General features: G+C 39.2%; 1 pseudogene; it reads left to right on the top strand.

Moving 5' to 3' along the window:
- LOC100604356 overlaps positions 1-14,047 on the top strand; it is a 131,326-nt pseudogene extending 117,279 nt beyond the window's left edge.
- Positions 14,048-17,965: the final 3,918 nt, after the last annotated feature.

Raw genomic sequence — 17,965 nt, 5'->3', positions numbered from 1 at the left:
CAAACTTTACAAGTTGATTCTGAATTTCTTCTTAATGTAATTACAAATCAGATATATTTGAAAAAGAAGAATAATAAGAGAGGACATATGTACTAAAGTCTCAATAATGAAAACAATGTGGAACCAGCACAGGAAGAGTTTAGTCAATCAATGGAACAGAGTAAGCATTTTAGAAACAAACACACATGTCTGTCTGTGAATGTACTACTTAATAAGGTTGGTGTTTCAATTCAGTGGGAAAAGTAAGTATTATTCAACAAACAAAATGCAGGGATTATTAACTATCTATATGGAAGAAAATGTATACAGACACCTACTTCACTCATTATGCAAAAATAAATAAATAAATAAATCAGGTGACTTAAAGATCTAAACGTAAAAACTTGGGAGTTTTAGGAGAAGATACAAAAGAATTATTACCCTGAGATAAAATGCCTGAACTCAGAAGCCATAAAGTGAAATATTGACAATATGACTACATAAAAGATTTCAAGCTATATGGTAACCATCTAACATTAATTAAGAGATTAATTACTAGAATACATAAGGAGCTCAAGCCACTCATTAAGGAAAAAATAATCTGATTAAAAAATGGGCAAAAGATCTGAACATACATTTCTCAAAAGAAGACATACAAATGGCCAACAGGCATGTGAAAAGATGCTCAACATCATTAATCATCAGGAAAATGCAAATCAAAACCACAATGAGATATCATCTCACCCCAGTTAAAACGGCTTTTAACCAAAAGACAGTTAGAATGGCTATTATCAAAAAGACAAAAAACTGCTGGCGAGGATGTGGAGAAAGAGGAACCCTCATACACTGCTGATGGGAAAGTAAAACTCTCCATAGGAGTAAAACTCCTATGGAGAACAGTATTGAGATTCCTCAAAGGATTAAAAATACAACTGCTGTATAATCCATTAATCCCACTGCTGGGTATATATCCAAAAGAAAGGAAATCAGTAGATCAAACAGATATCTACATCCCATGTCTATTGCAGCATTTTCGTAATAGCCAAGATATGGAATCAATCTAAGTATCCATCAACAGGTGAATGAATAAAGAAAATGTGGTACGTATACACAATGGAATATTATTCAACCATAAAAATGGATGAAATTCTGTCATTTGCAGGAACATGGGTGGAACTGGAGGATTTTATGCTAAGTGAAACAAGACAGTCACAGAAAGACAAACTTTGCATGTTTTCACTCATACCTGGGAGCTAAAAAACATAAAAAGAATTGAACTCATGGAGATGGAGAGTGGAATAATGATTGTCAAAGGTTGCGAAGGGTGTGGGGAGGAGGAGATAAATGGGGATGGTTAGTGGGTATAAAAATACAGTTAGATAGAAGGAATAACATCTAGTATTTGGTAGTACAATAGGATGACTATGGTTAAAAATAATGTATTTTAAAGTAACTAGAAGAGTGGAATTGGAATGTTCCTAAAACAAAGAAATAATAAATGCTTGAGGTGATGGATACCCCAATTACCCTGATTAGATCATTATACATTGTAAGCTTGTATCAAAACATCACATATACCGCATAAATATATACAACTACTACGTATCCATAATTAAAAATTGTTTTAAATGTTAAATTTTTAAAACTGAAACTATATGGTAAACTACATATAAACAAAGTTAAAGGACAAGCAAAGAACTGGGAAAAATATCTGCAACATGTCTAACAAAGGATTAATAATTTTTCTATACAAAAATTTCTACAAATAACCCAATCAAGAAATGGATGAAGACTACTACATCATTGAGATTCTTTAAAAAATAATAAAAATGGGCAAAAAATATGAAAATATGTTCACTTCCACTAGAAAATAACATAAAACTTAAAATAATGCACCACTTTCCCAGATTAAGAAGAATTTAAAATATGGATAATATCAAGTATTGGTAGGTGTGAAAGGGAATGGATATTCATGGACTGTTAAACAGAATATATACATATGTCCACACACACAGACACACACGCATGTATATATATACATATGAAGCTAGGTAGTGTCTAATATGTGTGTATATATATATATGCCCCTGTGACAATGAACTTTCATTTCCAGGAACCTATAATCCATTTTATAAAAGTATTATCACAAATATTTATAAAGGTATATGTATGATATATATAAGGATGTTTGTTTTAGCCTTTTTTTTTCCTCCTGTGATTCGAGTGGCCCAGAGATGGGCACAGCCTGCCTCCCAGGATGACAAGGGCTACTCTACTCCTTCATGCTGGCTGCTGGGAGCAGTGGAGCTCCAGACAGCCAAAGCTTGAGGGGACTCAGTTTTGTTTTTAATGGTAGAAAAGGAGAGGTGGACAACCTAAGTGTCCATCAATTTACTATACTATACCCACACAGTGGAATACTAGGCAGCCATTAAAAAGCCAGGGGTAGATTTATCTATCCTGTAAAGACACCTAGATAACTTGTTAAGTGAAAGAATAAATTATAGTCTCATATAAGTCTAACATTGCAACTTTATTTTTTAAAAAGAACATATTTATGTCTATTTATATATAATCATGGATTTATAAGCATAGGACAATGTCAAGAGATCTATGCACCGAAATGCTTCAGGAGTAAGCCCTATTCCTCTGGGGGTGATTGGAGAAACTAAAGGGGGTACTTTCATTTTTTACTTTATATTATTTTCCCAAAAGGTGATAGAATAAAGATAATATTTATACTTTTTCTGTGAGAGTTTTAAAAATGCAAACAAAATCACAAAATGGTCGAAAGAATGGTTATGACTATAAGTCCAATAACTTCATTCATTTATTGAGCCAACAATTAAGCACCTACTTAGGCACCTGGCACTATGCAAGATGCTGACGGTAAGTGACTAAGGGACTAAGCCAGGGTGCCTACTATTAAGAAAATTAAATCCACACACCTGTATGAGAAAGAAATAAGCAGACAGTGACAATCCTACTGGGAGCATGTTGACACCAGTAACCAAAACAGAAAAGACAGAGGCAGATTTGGAAGACTGGAGGTGATGATGAGTCTGGTTTTGGATATCTGGACTTGAGAGTTGCCTGTGGGACCTCCAGGTGGAACTATCCAACAGACTGATAGATGGCTCTGGAGTTTGAAGGGAGAGATTTGGGCTAAAGGTAGGAATCTTAGAGAACCTTGCCAGATGTAATATGAAACTCATGTGAGTTGGCAAGATCACTTAGGAAGAGTGTGAACAGTGAGAAGAGCCCCACCTGGGAACCCAACCTTGAAAGTGCAGGTGGAGGAAGAGGGACCAGACCTGCCCAACATGCAGAGCTGCAGTGTATTCTCCAAACTTCATAACAGAGCTATTGTTAGTGACTTGAGGAGAGCTGGTCCAGGGGCAGAATCCATATCATGATCCATTAAGAGTGGAAAAGAGCTGAGTGAGTGGAGACTGTGTTTGTGCACTACCTTTGTGAAAATCTTGGAAGGGAATTGAAGGAAAGGAATCTCAGGCAGGTAGTTAGAAGATGAAGTGTCAAGGGAGAGGTGTTTTTTTTTTTTTAGATTCAACTACCCAGAAGAGAGAGTAACCTTGATTCCTACTTCATATCTTGTTTGTTTTCACTTTATATAGTGTAACACAAACAGCAATATCACCAACAGTCTTTTAAATATTATTTTAAAATATGTAGCATTCATATAATGATAGCACAAGTATGTAACTAATAATATGATTAACTAATATATTTAACTAAATAGTTCTTGGTGGGCATTTAGATTATTTCCAGTTTGAACTAATTATGAGTAACACCTATATACATAAATCTTTGAACATATCTCTGAAGCAGTTCAAAGTGTGTGCCAATAAGTAGAATTTCTGGGCCAAAGTCTATGAACCATTTTAAGGCTCTTGATGCAAATTACCAATTGCCTTCTAGCGGGTAGGTGAATGTCCTCCTCTGCACACCTCTGCCACAACTGGGCATTAGTGCTTAAAGAAAAACTGTCCATTTAATAAACAATAATTAGGGTACTGTTAAATTAGTGGTTTTTATCATTAATAAGGATTTCATGCTCATTGGCCATTTGCATTTCTTCATCATGAATTATCTGCTCATGTCCTTTGTCCACATTTCTATTGAGTGATTTCATCTTTTTCTTACCAACTTGTCAGAATCCTTGCTATATATGTATTGTAAATATTGTTCAGAGTCTGTCATTTGCCTTTTAATTTTAGTTATGATGACTTTCTTGACTTGCAGTTCTTTTTGTAATCAAATTCTAAACAATCAGAATTTGTTTAGGGGTGTCCTGTGAGGTCTACTTTTATTAATAACTTTTTACACCAAATAGCTATCCAATGATCTCAGTACCTTTTATGAGATAAATAATTATTTTTCCAGGTCAGAAACAACACCTTTCATGCATGATAAATTTTTATATACTGGGGCCTGTTTCTAGACTTTTTATTTTGTTCCATTAATCTACATCTGTTTTTGACAGTGACACTGTACAGTTTTATTTTATTTATTTATTTATTTATCTATTTATTTATTTATTTGAGATGGAGTTTCACTCTTGTTGCCCAGGATGGAGTGCAATGGCACCATCTCGGCTCACCGCAACCTCCGCCTCCCAGGTTCAAGCATTTCTCCTGCCTCGGCCTCCTGAGTAGCTGGGATTACAGGCATGCACCACTACACCCAGCTAATTTTGTTTTTTTGTTTGTTTGTTTGTTTGTTTGTTTGTTTGTTTTGAGATGGAGTCTCTGTTCCCCAGGCTGGAGTGCAGTGGTGCAATCTCAGCTCACTGCAAGCTCCGTCTCCCAGATTCACGCCATTCTCCTGCCTCAGCCTCCCGAGTAGCTGGGACTACAGGCGCCCGCCACCACGCCTGGCTAATTTTTTTGTATTTTTAGTAGAGACAGGGTTTCACCGTGTAAGCCAGGATGGTCTCGACCTCCTGACCTCGTGATTCACTCGCCTCGGACTCCCAAAGTGCTGAGATTACAGGCTTGAGCCACCGCGCCCGGCCTTAAATTTTGTATTTTTTTAGTAGAGACAGGGTTTCTCCATGTTGATCAGGCTGGTCTCGAACTCCCAACCTCAGGTGACCTGCCCGCCTAGGCCTTTGAGTGTCTGATAGCACAAGGTAGTAGAGGGAGGGAGAGAAGAGAAGAAAAAGGAAATCCTCATCCTAGGCACATCTCAGTGGACCTCAGAATGGCCCAGTGATCCAGCAATATCAACCCCACTACTTTGAACTACACAGAGTTGTGTTTGTTGTTTGTTATTCTTGTTTGGTTTGGTGGTTTGCTTTGGTTGGGTTTGGTTTGATTCAGTGAACTTCCTGGTAGGACTTAAAGGCAAAGATCTACGCTCACTCAGTTTCTGAGTATCAGCTCTGCCAGAACCAAGAAGAGCTGCTTGCTGGCTCCCAGTGCCCTGTGCAAGGAGCAACAAGGTATACTCAGTTTGGATGCACTCCCCCAGTCCCTAAGGGAAAGGAGGAGTGACTTGTGGAAAGGAGTAGTGACTCTTCCTGCATGAGCAAGAATTAACCACAACAATCACTGAGTTTTACTGTATTAGGAAAAGGAGGGAGGTAATCTCTTGACACAGACTCACACACTTGCCCACGTCCAACATTCACCAAAGGACATGTTCAAGAAGGCACCAGTGGGGCTTTCAAGGATTTTAGATTAAAGAAGCCTAAATTGGGTTTTGTAAAACTCAGAGAAAATTTCACTTCCCACAAATTCAAATCAGGGCACTCCTCTTCTCAATATGCCAAATCTACATCAGGCTTCCCAGGCTCCCCATCATTATTAGTTTATAAAGATTCATTGATATTCAATTAAGTAGTTCTAATGTTCTCAATGCAGCCCTAGACAGCACTTTATAAAGAATACATCCGCCCTCTGGAGACAGCTGGGGAAGCCAATTAGTCGGAGTAAATTTACATATCAATCCAGCTGTGGAATGAAGTCAGCCTTGTTCACCACTCACAATGTGAAGAGCAAAGGGAGGAATCCCAGCGCTCCCTTGTCTTTTATTCCCTCACCTCAAGTGAGCCACAGCTCTCATTAAAAGGCGGTGAACACTGGGAGAGAAAACCTATAAATGCTCCCATTCCCTGCCAAGTATGCACTATCACTTAGAAGCAATTATTAATGGGGAATGTTTAATGCTCTCCCAAAGGTTAGTACTAATTCACATAAATATTCTATCACTTAAGAAACGATTTTTGTTCAAGGAGTTGAAAAATTGGGAAGTAATTCTATTGTCAAGTTAAACTTCAATATAGCGAGGTTCCGTTTTTTCTAATGATTTCATTATATAGCAAGGATCCAACTCAATTCAAAAAACATTTTATGAGTCACTACCATGCTAAGGTCCTGTGCAAAGAATGTGAGGAAGGACTTTGATAAGATACAAATAGCAACTTTTAATGATGGCAAATTGATAGACTATAGAGTTAGCTGAGTCCTTAAGCCACTGAGCCAAACCCTAGATACTTTCGTAAGTTCTGCCACTAGAATCCTCCCAAGGCAGCCTTTCTGATCTCCAAGTCAATTTATTATGTCTCCCCAATGGCTCCATTCCCAGGCTAAACTGAAGCTCTTCCACATTTGACAGAGCTCTGCTAGCCCTCTATACTAGCATCAGCTCTCCGCTGAACATGTTGCTGCTGGTCTCTCCTTGAAACACTGCAAATTAGAAGAGATTGGAACAACATCCTTAATGTGCTGGAAGAAAAATATCTATTTAGAAGCCTATATAGCCAGCAAAAGTATTTTTCATACATTAAGGTGAAATAAATACATTTTCTGACTAAAAAAAGAAGAAGAGCTAAAAGAATTTGTCATCAGGAGACCTGCATATGGGCAAGATAAAACTCTGGGGATTGACAGACATGTTCAGTATCTTGATTGTGGCAGTGGTTTCACGGATGGATATACGTGTTTATCCACATATATATCTCAGACTCATTGGAGTAGCACAATTTGAATATGTACAGCTTATTATACATAAGTTATACCTTTAAAAGTGTTATAAAAAGATGACTGGCTGTCTAAAGCAAAATAGCAATGATGTATTATGGAGTTTGTAAGACATAAATAACTAAAACATACGATGATAGTACAAAGGACAAGGGTATGGAAGTACACTGTTATAAAATTTTAACCACCAATGTGAGTTGTAAGAAAATTATTTATTGCATGTTGTGATAAGCTAGAGACTCATAAGTTAAACCTCATTGCAAACATGGAAAAAAGAAGTGTGCCAAATAAGCCAAAAGTGGAAGTAAAATGAAACAATAAAATTAATCCAACTTAATACAAAATAAGTCAGGACAAGAGGGAAAAGGGAACAAAGAACAGACGGGACAAATAGAAAAAAATGGATAACAAGAGGTTACACTTAAATGCAGCCATGTTGAAAATTATATTAAATATAATCATCTAAACACTGAAATCAAAATTCAGAGATAATAAGACTAGGTAAAAAGGCAAGATCACTCAATATGTTGTCTTCAGTAAATGAATTTTAATTTCAATGACACACTTAGGCTAAAAGTAATCAGATGAAAAAAAGCTATACTATGCAAATATTAATCATAATAAAGTTGGACAGATAGTATTACTATCAGATAAAATGAACATTGAGGAAAACAAAGGAAGTAGTTAATATCCTCACTTTAGAGATGAGATAGCTGAGGTCCAGAGGAAATGAAATGCATTTTTCAATATCATATTACTAGAAACTTGGAAACATGTAGCCTGGAGGTTCTTGTTAGGAAATTTCAGGTTAGATGCATGGTGGTAGTAAAAAAGGCTTGAAAACTGTGGGGCTGCCTAGGGGCAAATATTTCAAGTATAATAAACACTACCTTTTGAGCATCACAAGATCATTAAAGGGTCAAATCTGACCCTTTGAGCTCACTGATAGCTGAATTGTTCTCTTCATATCATATACAATTTTACTGACAAATTGTCCACATATAATATTTATTATATTTTATTTGGTTATTTTCCTAATAATTTATTAACAGCCTGGTTGACTTGAGATTTAGGAAAAAATAAATTTGTTTAATGAAACAGTGATCAGCTATGGCAATGCTGATCATTATGCTTCTATACAATGGTTCATCTTAGGCACAGAAGAAAGAAAGGCAGTAGCCCCTGTCAACTGTGCTATGTTAATGCCAGGGCAGGACCTAAACCAAGTACTTTCCTAGCATTATCTCATTTAATTTTCTGAACAAACCTATTATCCACATTTTGTACACGAACCTGAAAGAGCGTTTCACTGATGTCTTGAAAGCCAAAGCAAAGAGAGTTACAAGAAGGGAATATTTTTTTTCACGTAAACTTTCTGTTTTTTTCTTCTTGCGTCAACATTATTGAGTTATAATTTACATGCAATAAAATGGACCACCCCTTTTTAACTGTATAGTTTGACAAAGTTTTACAAAAGTGTATGCTCATAACCACTGCCACAATTAATACATACATTTTCATAACTCCCAAGTGTTCCCTCATGCTCCATTTCAGTCCATCTGCCCATACCCATTTCCCAAGGCAACACTGAAATATTGACAACCTTGTACTGTTTCCCCAATATTTTGAAAAATATGACACATTTCATCTAATCTAAAATGACATCGATTTTGAGATGCATCCCAATTGTGAGGATGTTACAACAGGAAAAAAAGAGTATCTTCAAATCTGTGAAATTGTATGCCTCCTTTTATATCTATAAAATGCTTTGCAAATGCGAGCAACTATTATTAGGAGCTAATAATGGTCCTGGGTTTATTAACCAAAAAGACATGGTAACTTTTAGTTAGTTGTTGCACACCTCTCATATTGCTCAGGAGGAAAACTGAGGCTATAAGGAGGAAAGGACTTCTCTATGGCTCCAAGGGAAAGGGAAGGCATCTGCCACCCTAGAAGACTCCCTTCTATTACAGTCTTGCCCCAAATGGGTTAAGAGAGGACTTAGGCCGGGGAGGGCTTACTACACAGTCTGGGTGGTAGGAGATTAAAGTTTTCAAAGGTCAAGATAATGTTCCTTCCCACCAATCTCATCCCAAGATATTTTCAGTCATTGCAATAGCTACATTCATTATCTCAGATTCATGATTACATGAACACAATAGCCAGATCAGAATCATGACAGGCTCAGAAGCCTACAGTAAATGGAATTTGAATAATAAATCTAAAGTATATTGCTCATCTTGGGTTTGAATTAAGAACAAAGAGAAATGGAAGTCCAGATGAAAATACCTGTAACTCTATCTTTAATTTATTTGACATTTCACTTCTTTGCTTAATTATGTGTTTTGTTTTGTTGCTAACTAGTTAGACTTTTGCTAGTTCATCTCAACAGATGCCCACTCCACGTTCACAGAAAATTTAGGTAAATGTAGGGCTGGGCGCAGTGGCTCACACCTCTAATCCCAGCTCTTTGGGAGTCCGAGGTGGGTGGATCACGAGGCCAGGAGATCGAGATCATCCTGGCTAACACGGTGAAACCCAACATGACTTGTTATTAACTGCCCCCCATCTATCCATCCTCTACCCTCCCCACATACATGCCCCACAGCTAAGTCCCGTCCTGTTTTCTCTGTTTCTCTCAGTGATATCCCAATTGCCCCAATTCCCCCAAGCTCCTAAGTTAGGAACTTAGTCATCATGTCCCCTTTCTCTGTCTCTCACTCTCCGTGTCCAGTCATTTGTCAGTTGCTTCCTTTAAAATCTCTTTTGAATTTGTTTCTTCCTTTCTATTTGATAGCTCTTTATCATTTAAACTGATCATTGCAATTGACCTCCCAACTACTCATCCTGCCTCCAGTTCTCCTTTCTTTTCAATTCAGCCTATATACCCATTTTAAATGAACCTTCTTAAAATACTACATTCCCCAAATGCCTTTTCTGCTCAAAACTGTCCAGTGCTTGCCTTTGTCCTCTGGATGAATTCCAGACTCTTTAGCCTGCATTTCAGGGCCTTCCATGAGCTGATCTTTGTTTGTCTAACCTCAGCCCCCAATGTACACCTATGTTTTGAAAACAGGGGAAACACAACTTATGAGAAGGGAGGCCCTGACTAGAGATAGTGTCTGGTTTGAACCATTACCAGCTGAAGTGTCCAGTGTTCTTACTTATGGCATTTTCCCATTCACTTTCAGAAGAGAGAAGGAAATCCGAATAACACCTCACACTAGTGCTGGGCTCTACAGCTTATGATGTCATTTGCATATGCCATCACATTGTGAGTTGCAACAGTCAGTAGGCATTATTATCTTCATTTCAGAGATGAGTAGCCTGAAGCCCAAAAAAGGACAGTGACTTGCTCAAAGTCACACAACTAAGAAATGATGGAGCCAGTACCCTCTTTTCAATGATTTCGGCCAATATCCTTTATTCCCTTACTTCACTGTCCACACTCTACTTCATCTCATCCCCAAAATGGCCACACCTGCGCTGACTTCACTGTTGCCTTTCTCACTCCTTGCAGCAGCATCATGGAGTGCTGCTAGAAAAACTCACCTGGCCATGCAGGTCCTCCCACTAAAGATTTGACCCATTTGCTCCCAGGCACTTTCTCAAGACCTCCATCTGTCAATTATGGTCTCATTCTCTTGTCTGGCTTTGTCTCCTTAGCAACGAAACCTGCTAACCAGCCCACATATTCCACAAAAAAAAAAAAAAAAAAAAAGAAAAAAGAAAAGAAAAAGAAAAACACTTTTCTGAATCCTGTATCTCACTCTAGGTACTGCCATATCTCTTTCTTTTCTCAACAAAGTTTATTGAGAAAAATCATTACTGGTCATTGCCTCCTTTCCCTCACTTTCCGTTCATGGTTTAGTCCATTGCAATTTTGGATACAGCCTCCACACTTATCCCTGAAACTGTTCTTAAGGCCAAATTCAATGAGCACATGTCAATTATCATCTTATTGGCCCTGACAGAAATGTTTACTCAGGTTAACCTCCAATCTTGAAAGTTTCTCTTTGGCCCTTGCTTCCGGGACTCAACTCTTGCCTCATTTTCCATCTGCTTCTCTTGTGGTTTCTTTTTAGTCTCTTGCTCAGACTTGTCCTCGTCTACTCCAACAAAATATGTAGCTATCCAGCTGTGAAGCAGCCTTGAGCAGTAGAGAGTTCCCCGTCACCAGGAGAGTTGAGTCAGAGGCTACATAAGTACCTATATAGAGACATCATAGAAGAAATTCCTACACCAAGTGTTAACTTCAATTAAATGAACTTTAAAGTTCTTTCCAACCCTAAAATTGTGTAAGTCTACATACGCTGAGTGCCAAGTAAGAGGTCTGGTGAAAGAAATGCTATCAGAATTCAAAAGTGGGGGGAAAATTTAAAAAAAAAAAAATGAGTTACCCCATTTAAATTTGTTTGAATAACACTATGGCCATAAAAGATCACCCAGTAATAGGACAATGGCTGCTATTCATTTTTCTAACCAAGGACTTATTTGTCTTTGATGTTGAGATGTCACTACTCGAATCTGGGCCTACCTGAAGGGTAAGAGGGCAGAAATGGAGAGAATCCTCCACTCTTTAACCTGTATCCTCATTCTCAAGTCTTTCCGACACTCAGGTCTTTCTCATCACCTCCACCACCACACAAAATCTTTCATGGATTACAAAATCTGTAATCTATGAAAGAATTACAAGTGCCCTCTAGAGCTTTGGTGCCCATCTCTGGAAAATTGCTGTAGCTTAAGTTTTTATCTCCTATCTTTCAAGAATAGATTTATCTTTGGTGTCAGACTGCTTTTCTGATGTTATTCAGAGATTTGGATAGAATTTATATTCAGAATTTGGGTCATATTCGTGCTGCAGTTACCTTAATAGTGGAATTGCCATTTAAAATTTTTAATCATATTTCTAGAATTAAAATTGCAAGTTGATTTTACATCCCTGAATTCTGAACTCTAGCACCTTGAGCTGGTAAGGCTATCATTTTCTAACATTATTTTCAGTAGTCATAGCTGTGGGGTTTGCAGGTCATCCTCTTACTATAAAGCAACAAAATCACAATCTTACAGCTGGAAGTTTTCGAGTAAATTATCATCTGTGTTCTGGATGCTCTTAGAGACATTTCAGTGTCTTTCAATGATTGTCTTTGGGTGTATCATCCAGTTTCTATTACTGTTATCTGCGGGAGGGTTTACATGACTACTTCACTTTTTTGACATTACCATCCCTAGGTCATTTAGGGCTGACGAAGCAGAGACCTACGGGGCTCTCAATTAAAAGCACAGGAGTGGGGAGAGGCGCTGCCGCCACCGCGGCCAAGTGAGCGCAGTCGCAGTCGGGGCGGGCGGCGGGAAGAAGCGGCGGGCCCGAGCTGGGAGGCAGCAGGGAGAGCGCACCCACCACCTTCCCTTCCCTCCTCGATGTGAGCGGGGGCATCCCGGACTCCGCAGCTGCCAGAGGAGGGAGAGCCGGGGGCCGTCGCTTCAGAGTTGGGGCTGAGCAGTCCTCCTCGGGGAGAGCGCGCCAAGACCGCTGCAGCTGCTGGCTGAGTTAAACCCACCCACAGTAACGGCCGAGGCCTTACCCAGGACCCTGGGGGAGTTGCAGCTGTATACAATATTACAAAAAGCCAATCTGCTTTCTTATTTTGATGCCTTTCTCCAACAAGGTGGTGATGATGTCCAGCAACTCTATGAAGCAGGAAAAGACGAGTTTTTGGAAACGATGGCACTCGTGGGCATGGCTAGCAAGCCCCTGCATGTTAGAAGGCTGCAGAAGGCTTTGAGAGACTGGGTCACAAACCCTGGGCTTTTCAATCAGCCGCTGACTTCCCTTCCTGTCAGTAGCATACCGATCTATAAATTACCAGAGGGATCACCGACATGGCTGGGAATATCCTGCAGTAGTTATGACAGGAGTAGCAATGCCTGGGAACCTCATTTTTAAATCCCCAATTTTACCACCCAATTTACCACCCAATTTCCCCAATTTTGCCACCACCTGTGTGCAGAGCTTGGGACAGGGAAAGTCAGATGTGGTCGGGGACCTAGCACTGCAGAGTGCTGGGGAGTCCAGACTCTGGCAAGGCCACCATGCCACCAAGAGCGAGCACAGCCTCTCCCCAGCAGACCTGGGCTCCCAAACGTCCCCAAAGGAGAGCAGCGAGGCACTGGATGCTGCTGCTGTGCGTTCTGTGGCAGAGTGTGTGGAGCGGATGGCCCCCGCACTGCCGAAAAGTGACTTGAACGAAGTGAAAGAGCTGCTAAAAACCAACAAGAAGTTGGCCAAAATGATTGGTCACATCTTCGAGATGAACGATAATGATCCACACAAAGAGGAGGAAATGCGGAAACACCGTGAATATGTGGCAGATTTGACTCAAAGAGGAAGGATGGAAAACATCTCATGCTTCATGAGCTCACTGTTAAATGAAGCGGCTGCTCAACTCTGTGTGGAGAATAATGCTCTGCTGACAAGAAGAGATGAGCATTTTGCCTTGGCTAGGCAGATTTCTCGCGAAGTCACCTATAAATATACTTACAGAACCACCAAGTCAAAATGTGAAGAAAGAGATGAATTATCCCCGTAGAGGATTAAAGTGGAGGATGGGTTTCCAGATTTCCAGGATTCTGTGCAAACGCTCTGCCAGCTGGCTAGAGCTAAGAGTGAAGAACTCGCGGCTCTTAGTTCACAGCAGCCTGAAAAGGTGATGGCAAAGCAGATGGAGTCCCTTTGCAACCAAGTTGGCTATGAGAGACTGCAGCATGCCGAGAGGAGGCTGTCTGCAGGGCTTTACAGGCAGAGCTCAGAAGAGCACAGTCCTAAAGGCTTGACTTCCGATAACTCAGACGGACAAGGAGAAAGAGCTTTGAATCTCCGAATGCCTAATTTACAGAACAGACAACCCCATCATTTTGTGGTGGATGGGGAGCTGAGCAGACTTTATCCCAGTGAGGCAAAGTCCCACTCATCAGAGAGCCTTGGGAGTTTAAAAGACCACCCTCACTCAGCTTTTACCTTAGAAAGGAAAATCATCAAGACAGACCCTGAAGATTCAAGGTAGCTGTGATTCTCTCACCGTTCTCTGGAAATGGCATCAGATTTAAGGATAATACTCCATCGTAGAAATAAGCCTTAATAACCAGTGTTGCCTCATTCAGCTCAAACAGATTTCATAGCCAAAGCAAAAGGACTGATACAGTAGCCTGCAGAAACCAGGAAGATAAAACAACAGCCACAAAAGAGAAAATCAAAAGAGTGTTGCAATCTGTAACAGTAACATTGATTCATTCACATTCCTGTGTTGAGTCATTCTATATGGAAAGGTTTACAAATCAATATCGTAAGCATTCATTATTTAAGAATGTACAATGTATTTGTGTAATTCATAGAAGTAAAATCTAGATGTTCAGACCTGTTTGGTTCAATAGATGTGGATACAGTTTATCTTACTTGAAATTTTGTTGTCTACTTTGTGTGTTTAACGTAAATATATGTTAGTTTAGAATCTTTGCCTGCAGTCGTGAAAAAGAAAGCTTAAGTGCTGTAGTTGTTGGCAAGATTGCAATGATTATGGAAAAATAGAAAGCAAATACTCAATTTAAGCCAAGGAAAATATCGTGGATTTAATATTTGATAAAACTGATTTTGTTTAACAGGAAATGTGTAGCATTCACTCATATACTATCTGGTTATCAGCGCACGTTTACACAATAGATACTTGAGTGGAGGAAAGTTAAAAAGATGAGCAATAGAGTAGAAAATATCTCTTAAACTAGTTGACCTAGTTTGTATTAACAGCTACTTAAAATGTATCAAAGATAGGCAGCTATTACGTAGACATATAAATTGAAATAAGTGGACCCATGTATAAAAGCTTTGACTTAAACATTGATATTTCAGAACGTGTTGAATAGATTAAGACACAGTAAGTTAGCCCTACATGTTATAAAGATGGTGACCGTTAACCAAGGCTATAACAGATTAAGTACTGTTTATATCTAGAAAGTCTTCTCTACGTAGAGAAGTCAGAGAGACTAGATGCTTTCCCTAGGGAATGTCTTCCCACCCAGCCATCACAAGTGTGGGCAATCACTGCACCCACATTTGTAGGCATATTTCTATGGAAGTTTGGTTGACACCTATATTCATTATTTATTTTATGATTTCGTTTTTCTACACCTTTGAGATTTGTGAATGCAGTTTTTTCTTAAAATTCCTTTTAACTTGACAGTACGTTTTTAATTCCCCCAATTTAATTAATGGACTGTGTGCATACATATGGGAGTGTGCTTACATGTTTATAATGTACTCGCATACTTATGAGAATTTCATATTGGAATTCATAATGGTAAAAAAATCAAATACATCTGCCAATATACGTTTTTTCTGTTGGTTTAAGAGAAGATGGCTGGGCGCAGTGGCTCGCGCCTGTAATCCCAGCACTTTGGGAGGCCGAGGCGGGTGGATCGCCTGAGATTGGGAGTTCGAGACCAGCCTGACCAACATGGGGAGACCCCGTCTGTACTAAAAACACAAAGTTAGCCAGGTGTGGTGGCACATGCCTGTGGTCCCAGCTACTTGGGAGGCTGAGGCAGGAGAATTGCTTGAACTCGGGAGGCAGAGGTTGAGGTGAGCCGAGATTGCGCCATTGCACTGCAGCCTGGGCAACAAGAGGGAAACTCCGTCTCAAAAAAAAAAATAATAATAATAATCTGACGGCTTCACCTACTTCCTACAGATTCATCTAAACCCAGATATTGCTGAGAAGAGTGTATTGACTTAGAATATGTATTTTTTTGTTTTTAGTTCTGCTATAGATCATAACTGTGTAAAAAATATTAAGTCATAATCTGTTACACTAAAATTCATCAGCCAAATGTTAGATGAAATGTCTGCACTGTAATCTCAGATCACTGTCACATATATAAATTGCTTCTTCATTTTAATTTGTAGAAGAACTTTACAGTAGGAAACACCAGTAAACAACTTTTATACTGTTGAAAGGCTTTTTTTCCCTTCCTAAATGTTTTAATTGTACCATAGTGTTTTGCTCACTGAAGAAGCTTCTTATGGACCTTGCAACTTTGTTGCTAGCTTGAGGTCGATTATTGTGGTTGTATTGTTCACTGTGTGCAGAAATAGTATGAGTATGATTTCAATAGACTGTTCAGTTTTTAACATTAGCCATAGCACTGGTTAGTATCTCAGTAGTTTCATGAAACGTTTCCTGTATTAGAATCTATTTTGAAACATTTATTTGTGTGTGTGTGTGTGTGTGTGTGTCTTAGGGTCAAGTTTGTAAATTTTAATAAGCCACAATTTTAAAAGATGCAGTAATCTTCCAACTTCCAATATTTATCCATTCCTTGTGGATCCACAAATTGCATCTTTAAATTCATAATACCTTTCCTTAAGTATCATATGTTTCCAGTTGTTCAAGCTTAGTGATGAGGTGGAAGCACAAGAGAAATTTCAGTAGAATACAGTTTTTATTTTGTAAACACTAATGTATTAAACTTGTTATACATTAAAGCAAATAATATATATTTTATTTGAATTGTATATATGAGTTGGATGTTATAACTAGTTGACTTTTTCATTTTGTTAGAGGTATTTTCGCTGAACAAGATCAATTGGTTACCTAAGTATTAGGGCCAATATAGTCCAAGGGACCGTTTCTCCCTGAGTCTCTTACACTTTATTGTGTGATGTCCACGTTTGTTGTTGTTGTTGTTGTTTGTTTTGTTTTGTTTTGAGATGGAGTCTCGCTCTGTCGCCCAGGCTGGAGTGCAGTGGCGCGATCTCGACTCACTGCAAGCTCCGCCTCCCGGGTTCACGCCATTCTCCTGCCTCAGCCTCCTGAGGAGCTGGGCCTACAGGCGCCCGCCACCACACCTGGCTAATTTTTTTGTATTTTTAGCAGAGACAGGGTTTCACCGTGTTAGCCAGGATGGTCTCGATCTCCTGACCTTGTGATCCGCCCACCTTGGCCTCCCAAAGTGCTGGGATTACAGGCGTGAGCCACCGCGCCTGGCCGATGTCCACGTTTTTATGACTCTTCAAGCTGTTGGTGAGGTGGGATGAGTGCACTTGCTTCCTGTTCCTTTGGCAATAAAGATTTTCTGTGCCCCCCTACCAAAAAAAAAAAGCATAGGAGGACCAGCCCCAAGTAAGAGGGATGCACCAGAGTTTGGTTAAGTTTTATTAAAACTTCAGCTGAGTCCCAAGCACTTAGGTGATCAACACTTCACTCTATCAGACTAAGAGAGGAAATAGGACAATTATGTGGTTCTCTTATACATTAGACATAAGAAGAAGTAGAAAGACATGTGACCTATAATCAAGAAAAAAGCAGACAATGCAAGCGGACTCAACACTGCATGAAAGACACAAGCCTCCTCCTGTATTTTCAGACAAAAAAATAAGTGATTCATGAAAAAGTGAAGATTACTGGAAATGGAACATATGAAAGCAAACATAAAATTCATTTATGTCTTCATTTGTGACTATATGACTGAATGCACTGGCTTTGTTGCTGTCAGCTGACAGTCATCTTCCTGTCTTAGTGGCCACCTGCAGTTCCCAGTTTTTTCCCATGTGGGCTTTCTCATCATGGCTGCTTACTTCATCAAATCAGCAGGAGGCATTTCTTACCTCACAGAGGACCCAGTACCTCTTTTAAAGGCTTTTAGCTAATTAAGTCAGGCTCACCATTGTAATTTCCTTTTTGATTAACCCAAAGTCAACTGATTTACAACCTTAACTACACCTGAAAAATCCCTCACCTTTGTTATATTCTATTGACTAGAAGCTAGTCAGAGTTCCCACCCACACTCAAGGGGAAAAGATCATAGAGGGCATGAACACAAGGGTAGGGGAATCTTGGGACCCATCATAGAATTATGCCTATACCACGGTTAGCATTTATATACAGAGCAAGCCTCCAGGAGGTTAGGCAAAGAATAGCTACTGAGGAAAT

Source organism: Nomascus leucogenys, chromosome X, assembly GCF_006542625.1.
Source record: "Nomascus leucogenys isolate Asia chromosome X, Asia_NLE_v1, whole genome shotgun sequence".
Taxonomy (NCBI): Eukaryota; Metazoa; Chordata; class Mammalia; order Primates; family Hylobatidae; genus Nomascus; species Nomascus leucogenys.
Note: the sequence above shows the minus strand (reverse complement) of the source record. Positions and strands in the feature narration are given on the sequence as shown.